The sequence below is a fragment of the Rhipicephalus sanguineus genome, unplaced genomic scaffold, assembly GCF_013339695.2.
Source record: "Rhipicephalus sanguineus isolate Rsan-2018 unplaced genomic scaffold, BIME_Rsan_1.4 Seq576, whole genome shotgun sequence".
NCBI classification, from domain to species: Eukaryota; Metazoa; Arthropoda; class Arachnida; order Ixodida; family Ixodidae; genus Rhipicephalus; species Rhipicephalus sanguineus.
In genome coordinates, this window is record NW_023615545.1 from 363,202 (window position 1) to 370,695 (window position 7,494).

Below are 7,494 nucleotides of genomic sequence, written 5' to 3' on the forward strand. Positions count from 1 at the left end.
GTAGCGGCCTGACGACGGCGATCCGGAAGGATCTCGGGGGGTCCAGGGCTCTCCTTCGAGATAGTCGGCGATGTCACACGGTCAGTCACCCCGCTGTGGACGCGGAGCGTCGATGGCGAGCCCACGCAGTCCCAGCTGTCGGTACTGGCAGCGACGGTAGGTGTGGCCAGCTTCTCCACAATGGTAGCAGAGTGGGTGGTGGTTGGGGGCGCGCCAAACGACGGGCTTTCTCGGCGTGTAGTGCTGCCCGACAGTCGGGCGGTATGGCGTCGGTGATGACGGCGGCGTCTGTCGACGGTACTGCGGCTGTGCGGCGTCTTGACGTGGGTTTGGGGGGGGGGGTGGTTCATCGGGCTGCAGCAACGTAGCTCAAGGCTGGCGGCTGAGGCTGTGGGTTCAGGCATTCCCAACGATTACCGGACTTCCTCGCGCACTATGTCGGCGATCGGATCCACTTGGGGCTGCACCGGAGGTAACATCTTGCGCAGCTCTTCCCGCAGGTTTGCTTTGATGGTTTATCGTAGGTCGTCGGTGCCTATCGAGTGCGCTTCGGTGTAGCCTCTAGACAGTGTTGAGCGGTTATATTCGTTCGTTTACTTCTCGAGGGATTTTTCAATTGTTGTAGCCGCCGTTAGAAATTCGGTGACTGCTTTCGGTGGGTTCCGCACCAATCCTGCAAAAGGTCTTCTTTCACTGCCCGCATAAGGAAGCACACATTTGTCTCCTCATTCAAGACAGCATCGGCCAGGCGGAATAGTCGCGTCATCTCTACCGTGCAGATGGTGACGGTCTCATTCGGTAGCTGCGCTCTTGTCTCCGGCAAAGCAGCGGCCTTTTCCTTGCGGATGTTGCTTGCAAAGGTGATAAGGAACGTCGTCCGAAAGAGGTCCCAGATTTCGGTTCTCAAACCACGTCTTCGCAGCGTCTTCAAAGTAGAAAGAGACGTGGCGCAGCTCCTCTTCAGAGTCCCAGTTGTTGACGGTGGCGACTCGTTCGTACGTCTCCAGCCAGCTCTCGGAGTCTTCAAACGACGCTCCACGGAAAGTCGGCAACTCCCTTAACTGCTGCATCACTACTGTTGTAAGTGACGCAGCGGCCGTCATTGTGGCTGACGTCTTCGTCATTGTGGTCCTGATCTTGTCGGGTAGGGGTCCGTAATCTGGTGGGAGACCTTGCTGCCTGCGGCTGGCTCGCTCGTCAGCTCTGGCGTCGATGTTGCCTTTGAGGTGTGGTTATATATGAAGCAGCGCACGACGACAGGCACAAAAGGAAACGAAACGGGACACCGCCCGTTTCGTTTCCTTTTGTGCCTGTCGTCGTGCGCTGCTTCATATATAATCATGAACTATCACCAACTCGCCCATCTTTCGACATTAATGAGGTGTGGCCTTGGCTCACGGCTGGAGGGGGGCGTTCGGTACATGGACCAGGAAGAACGGGGTCGTGACGTCGACGAAGGCAGCAGTCAGCGTGTCGAATATGAAATTCTTTATTTGGCCGAACTTGTGGCCGGGAAACGGAAAGTCAATTTACAGCAATACACACTGTACACTGATATCGACGAACACAGCGTCGGCCGTCGATTAAAACAGATCATTGCTGGGACGCACCGTCTTTTATACATCATGCATCGAACTTTCTGGCCTTATCACTGGTGGTTGAGCAAGCTCAGGAATATTTTTGACTATTCGCGTCATATGGGCAATCTTGACAATATGATCTACTAAAATCTGGAATATTCCCAGACATTCTGGCGCGGCCCGCGCAAGACAGTGTTTATACGTGGAACGGACCAGTTAGACAAACATAGCAAAAAAAGCGCGTGGCAACATTTTGAGAAATAAAGATATGCTAGCAATGCGACGGCGACAGACCTGTCTGTGCCTTCCGTGAAGGTATGCTTATGCTGTATTAATAGGATGAGCGAGAGAACATAGTAGCGCGATTTGCACCAACTCTAGTGCATTTATAAGAGAGACTTATAATTCCAGGTTGTGGACGCGTATTCAATTTTTCGTTGTATTAGAGACTTGTTGGCAACGTGAGGAGGGGAGTTTCGTAGATGACCTCTGTGGAAGCGTAGGTTTTTTTTTACTCGTGTAAATGATGTTGGACACATGCGGAAGGCAGTTGAGATCTTGAGAGGCAGTAATGCCGAGATACTTAAATGTATTGATATTCTCTTAGAATAACAGAGAGCTGAAGCTAGCTGGTAGGTATTCGCGTTAAAAGATTGGGCATGCGATCAGGGACAGAAGAGGGACGTGAAGACAAGGACTGAAAAGGCGCCCAGCGGCGGAAAAGAAGGTAGGCACGAAAACTTATCGGCACATGGCCAAGCGAGTAGCGCTACCTACAAGCCGGCACGCGTAGAGGTCTACGCGAGAGATAACTGTTCTGGCATTTACAGCGAAGACAAAAACAGGGACAACGTAATGATAGGCCACTTGCTTCTGTCTGTTCGCCGCTTCTACCTTTCTTCTGCACTGCAAACCCAAGATCACGAATCACCAATTAGCCAAATGGACCACTCTGTGAAGCAAGCAAGTTGTCATCGTGTTTGACTGCGCTGCCGAATACCCTCATGATGAACCATTACCAACTACACCAGTTGCCTTCTATGTTGTAGGTAGGGGTATGCAATATTGAAAGTGCTTATACAAATGTGCGAACGTGGTGGGATAGCCTGAAGCATGTTGAATAAATATGCATTCATTCATAGCGAGGCTCTCCTTCCGGCAGACTTTATGCCGTTAGGTAGTACGCAAGGGCTTCTTGGTGAGCTGTCCACTCGTTAAAGGTTCACGTGCTTCGTGACGCCATATGGCAAAAAGAAAGAGTGTTCTACCCTCGCCGTCATGGCTACGAGGTTTCATGCACATAAATACTTAATAGTGCGGACGACCACCGCTTTAGCTCAATTGGTGAGAGCATCGGGCGCGTACGTTGCAGGTTCGGCGTTTACCGACGGCAAGTTGTCTTTTCTTCCACTTTAATTTCTTCGGAGCAGTATCACAGTTACTAGAATACGCATAAAACAGTACAATTAACATCCCCTATACTACCTTGGTTTCATTATCTCCTGGTTTTCTTTAAAGCTGGTGCATATCGAGTTATTTGCCGCCATGCTCCACTCTGTGCTGCTGCCAGAAATCGCTTTTTATTGCATAATGTGTTATGCTGCGTTTTCTAACTGCCCTCTCATTGTATTTCTAGTAAATTCAACAAATTTTATATCATTACTGAGGATTAGTTTGTCTCCAGCATCTGTGGGGAAATTTAGATCTGGGGGGCGGAACGTCAGGCCGCACTTGCGCGACCAACATTTCTCAAAAATGTTAACACTCGGTCTTTGTTTTCAACGCGCGATGGTGATCATGCAGCTGTGTTTGAGTCATCATTGAGGTGTGCATGAACCGGTAAAGGTAAACAGGTTTCCTGCAGCTGGGTACCTGTTGCGTTATGCAGCAGCTTGGCTTCCGAGTCCGCCGCTGAGCTTTCCAAGAGCAGCACTTCACTGGCCGCCACGAAACGCCCTGCTGCGTCAAGTTGTCGAACGGATACAGAGCAAGTAGAGCCACGTAAAACTGGAAACCTCGCTTCTGACTTCGACGTGTAGAGCCGCCCTGTTAGCTCAAAGGCAGCATTCGTGAGTCTCCAAGTCACCTGCGAGCAAGGCGAGTGAAACTGTGAACAAGATAAGCTATGCCTGCAGTATGGCATGGAAATTTTCTGACTGAGATTCTTGGTGTTCATGAGGTACCGAATGCATCAACAACAACCAAATGTCATTTTTGGCTGCATAATGGCGCACATAACATTCTCGTCGGTACCCAACTCTCAAAATGACGCAGTGCAATGTAAACGACTGCATCATTAAGGTACCAAGGTGAACAGCCTTACGTCATTTAAGAAAAACCCCTGCTCATTCGGGCATTCTGACTTTGGGTAACTTGGAAACGGGGCGCCCAACATCGCGAATGGAACGGGCGAGTTTTTCAGCCTTAGTTTTTTTTTTCGAGAAGTGACAACATATATATTCAACTGTCGCCAAATAAAGCCGAGAGGGAATATGGAGCTGCCTCTAGAAAGCAGGCGCTCTCACACACTGGTTCTGTTTGACCTCTGTAGTGACGGGCTTGCAGAGCCAGTTTTAAGAAGCACGATCCATGTTCATTCCAGATTTGTAGTCGTCAAACTGTTACCTGGTTTCTTCTAATTTTTACGTAAAGGTAATTTGAGATATAGATAGTACAACATAAAATTGTCTTTATGCATTACCAAACAAGTAGAAATCTCTGCCTACGTTTTTAAAGACCTCAGTAGCCCTACCCTCTTTTTTGTGTGCTTACGAGCAGCTACGCTTTTCGCCCACTCATTGCCTGGTTTTTTATTGCTTTGCATGGCGTTACCCGCAACTGCTTTCCTGCGCTAATCTCAGCATTCTTACGGGGCCTTGGTGTGATCATTTGCCTCCAAAGAACAATATCGTTCAGCGGCGCCCCGCATTCTCTGGGTGTTTGGGAAAACGATGTTCAAAAGAGAGAGAGAGAGAGATACGAAGAGGAAAGGCAGGGGATCACGTCGCCAAGGGCCACACAGTGACATATGCACTCGCAGAGCATTCCGAGAAGACGGGCAAGGAGATAAGCTGGGACAACGCGCGAATCATGGCCACGGAGAAGAATTGGACAACAAGGCTCAATCTTGAATCACTAATAATTCAGAGAACAAGTAACACAATAAATAGGTCATCTGGCACACTAAACCACGTGTACTTCCGGACTTTACGTAAGCGCTCAACGCTACTTAAGAACCCGTGGCTCTGCCGTCATTCCATTGTGAACAAGGAATCCGTACGGTCACCGAAACGTCATTTTGTTTTTTCACATTGTGCAGTGACCTGCTTTTTAACAGGGTGACACTGCGTATCAGACCCCCTTTTGAAGGTCAACACTTTTTCTGCAGATTCCATTGTACTGGACAAAGACATTGTCCCCGTTGATCTAAGTAATTAGTCTTTTTTCGACATAAGGTCAATTGGTTCGACGTGCAAGCATTCACATCAATAGAGTACGCCGAAGGAATGCTAGTGGCGTCAGGTAATAAAATTGAATATTAGGATAGACGTCTGCTGCTCTCCTAATACAAAAGCAGAATTAAATATTCGACCACAGTGGTGCTTCATGGTAACAATGGGCAAGGTTATGCTTTCACTGTGACACAGAAAATTGTTCGCATACACAGGCAGACGAAATGAACTTGATTTGAAATGAACCCAGAATATTTGCATTGATATAATACAATGCCAAGTTGAAAGCTGCGACAAAAATTAGTGTTACCACTAGACGCCTCAAACATTTCTGCCAAATTCACCATTCTTGGAGAAGCACGAACTGGAAGGAAAAACTGGCAACAAGCGAATAGCTCCGGGACATTAAGCGAAGTACTATCCTATCACTTTTTGTCACCCTGAACCAAGCGACTCCAACATCGCTTCAGAAATGCTTGCGAAGTTGGAGCATACCTAAAAAAAATCCGCAGATCCCAAGCTTTGTCGGAATCGGTTTCATGTGAACCAGTGAACGAGTAGTTCTATGCTGCATTTTTTGGCTTTGAGCCAGGCGTTACGATGGGGATCGACGTGTTTTTGTAAGTGTAGTAGTTTTGTGCACATTGTGGGCTTACCAGGCACGTCGACAACGCTGGCGTTTAAAGGGTAATTTATGCTCTGAAGTAACGTCAGCACTGACGTTAGAGCAGAGGCGTCAGTGTTATCGAAACGAAGTGCACTTTACGGTGCAATAATGTGAATATCATACATGACTTTCGTTAGTGTAATCCTCGGGGGTCGAGCAACGCTTGAATATAGCTTGCTGAATCATAGTAATACAAACGTAATGTTTATTAGGCTGCTATAAAAGCGGAGCCAACACTGGTACCACAATTGACGTTAACCCGACATGACGCCTGTAATATAGAAGCGCATATGTAATGTTTATTGCTTTTTGTTATAAAATTAGATAGCCAGCACTGCGACAGCTATTGATGTTGCAGCGACGTTACGCCTGCATCGATTCTTTTTCCAATGCAGTTTCAAGGCCTGGTGTGGCTGTGTGATCGACCACCTCGCTGGCACGCCAAATTCTTGGGTTCGATTGCTGCTGGTGTCCTAAACTTATCCGCAAAGTTGATTACAGCAGCCCTTATTGGTGCGGCCTATCCTGTGTGGCCTATTCTGTGCGTCCTATCAAGTAAGTGCCATATAATTTGGGTAAATCCCACTACTCACAACTAGTCCACCAAAAATGAAGAAGACAGCAGTTACCCAAAATGTGCGACCGCCTCTGGTTCTCACTAGCAACCATGAAACGACCCATGGGTCCGACCATGGCACCGAGGATAGTTAGTACTCCCGAAGAAGCTGCGCTTCGCCAACAAGGCACGCTGCTATGCGGGAGATGCAGCGGCAACTCGATAACACTGCCAGACGAATAATAATAATAATAATATCTGGGGTTTAACGTCCCAAAACCACGACATGATTATGAGAGACGCCGTAGTGGAGGGCTCCGTAAATTTCGACCACCTGGGGTTCTTTGACGTGCACCTAAATCTAGGCACACGGGCCTCAAACATTTTCGCCTACTTCTAAAATGCAGCAGCCGCGGACGGGATTCGATCCCGCGACCTTTGGGTCAGCAGTTGAGCGCCATAACCACTACAGCACCGTGGAGGGGCCACTGCAAGACGAATTTGACGAACAAGACTACGATGATGATTACTAATAAAAACTTCCTGCACTTCTCTCTGGTTTAATCTAGCCGTATCCGCAGTCGAACGCGATTCCGCTAAGCTTTCAGCCTCATAAAAGCGCGCAGTTTGCACTCGGCCGCGGAAAGCTAGACACAGCGAAGGCGACTGATGGTCTGCGGCACAACTACCGGAATAACCAACTAGGCGTAGCCCCGGCAAAACCTACCAAATACGAAATTCAACCTAGCCAGAGAAAGTTTAACCTCGATATAGACAAGCTCAACCTAGCTACTACTAAACCGAATCTCAATATAGCGAAGCTAAGCCGAGCCATACCAAGCTTAACCTCGATATTGCCAAGTTCTACAGAGTTCAATCTAGCTGCAACCGAGTTCTACCCTACTAGCAAAGTTTGAGATTGAGCTAGTCGGTAATCCATCTTCAACAACCAGCGCAGAACGGCCAAGGGACAAGAAAGGGTCCAGAGAAAAGGGCTGACTGCCAACTGAGGGTTTATTGAAAAACGCACATATTGAAATAAAGCGGTTCAGCCGACGCTTTACTACACCAAACGCAAGACGGCGCCGAGGAAGAAGACGACCGAGCTAATGAATGATGATGGTTATTTACAGATGAGGAAGATGCAGTTCACTTAATGGCCACACTAATTATATATGTCAGCATACCAGATAACGTGAGCGCGCGCAAAATATCGCGTAGCCATCGTCAACAGGTTAA